Below are 1,727 nucleotides of genomic sequence, written 5' to 3' on the forward strand. Positions count from 1 at the left end.
AAAAACCAAAAAAAAAAAAACAACAACAAAAAAAAACACATCTTGAGTCAGAGGAGGCAAGGACTAAGCTCCATGGAAGTGCGGCCACCTGGCTGCTGACTGGCTAATGTGAATCTGACTTGGAAGTGGCACCTGGGTGGGCCTGATTCTAAGAATCAAGCTCTCAGATCTTCCAGCATCGTCATCCTTGAAGACTTGCCTGCTAGCTAATGCGCTGGGGATCTGAACCAGCACTGAATCTGTTCTCGGTTTCCATGGAAATCACTTAAACTTCTCATCATCCTTCCTTCAGACCTTGGAGAAGAGCTATGCTCTCCGGTTTCCATGACGACCACTTAAATGGGTATCCTTGTCTGGCTCTATTGGAAGGGAGTCGCTAGAGTTCATGCAAATGAACTGACTTGCTCTCTTCTTACTTGGAAAATAAAATAGGATCCAAATAGAGTAACACACCTGCTCAGAAGTTTCAGAACTCTGTTCAAAATCAAGGAGGGTGAATGCTGGGTCGAGCTGCTGTTTGAGGCAGGTGTATCATGTCTCTTTGACACTTAAAGTGCTCACCCTGATGGCTCTGGCTAGTTCTACTGTTTTATCAAGGCGGGAGACGAGGCAGGGCCAGAGTGGCTCATCAGTTTCTCTACCCAATGCCTTGAAAACTGTTTCAGAGAGACAGACAGGGTTCTCAGTTCTCTGTCAGGATAGTCACTAAAGGTGACCCGGGACTTCAATGACAGCTGTGAATAACATGGAGGCCATAGGCAACTTGCTCAGCAGTCCTCCGAGATCTCTAGCAGGACTTGTAGAATGGATGGTTAGCATGGATGGGTTGATGCCCTCTCTATATTTCTAGACATATCTCTGAACTCCATCGCTGAAATGTCTCCCCACACCAGAGGTGCCACGAGGCAGACCATGGACTAGTGGCAATGATGAAAGCTACAGGTCTAGGGTTGGAGAGATGGCTCAGGGGTTAAGAGCACTGACTGCTCTTCCAGAGGTCCTGAGTTCAACTCCCAGCAACCACATGGTGGTTCACAACCATCTGTAATGGGAGGATCTGATACACTCATCTGGAGTGTCTGAAGACAGCTACAGTGTACTCATATAAATAAAAATAAATCTTGAAAGAAAGGGAGAGAGAGAGAGAGAGAGAGAGAGAGAGAGAGAGAGAGAGAGAGAGAGAGAGAGAGAGAAACACGAACTTACTACAGGTTTTCACCACAAATATAGTCTTCATGTTTCTCTTGGGGAACCAGAATGCCGATGGCAGAGTTGTTCCTGGATGGTCTGCTGAGTGGAGGGTGGAGCTTTGCAGAATGGCACATTCTTCTTCCTGATTCTTGAGAAAGTGTTGACTATTAAGTTTCAAACATAGGACAAGTGGCCAAAGTGCCTATTTAGCATATCAACAAACTTCCTGGTTCTCTGGACATCCCTGGGTCCCTCCCTGTTACAGGGCATGGCTGGCATATCCCCACCCCCTTCCCTGAACTCTCCAGCCCAGAGGCCTGGAAGGGGCTACCCTTCCCCCAGAGGCTCCTCCCTAAATAAGCCAGACTCCTGGTTACTTGCCTCTCTCTGTCTTTCTTTTGCTTCCTTTGTGCTTTTAGCCTCCTGGCGGCTGTACTTGGCTTCCCTCTCTCCCCACATGGTTCAGTGTCATGACTCTCCCAGATGTGCCTGCCTCTGGCAATGCTCTCCTACATATCTACAATAAACTTTCTCCA

The 1,727-nt window shown here is 47.6% G+C and overlaps 1 long non-coding RNA gene across 1 annotated transcript in view; it reads left to right on the forward strand.

The window, feature by feature from the left end:
- Positions 1 to 1,727, forward strand: part of LOC110339089 — a 27,885-nt gene that overhangs the window by 25,513 nt on the left and 645 nt on the right. The gene's annotated exons all lie outside the window — the stretch shown is intronic.

Source organism: Mus pahari, chromosome 23, assembly GCF_900095145.1.
Source record: "Mus pahari chromosome 23, PAHARI_EIJ_v1.1, whole genome shotgun sequence".
Taxonomy (NCBI): Eukaryota; Metazoa; Chordata; class Mammalia; order Rodentia; family Muridae; genus Mus; species Mus pahari.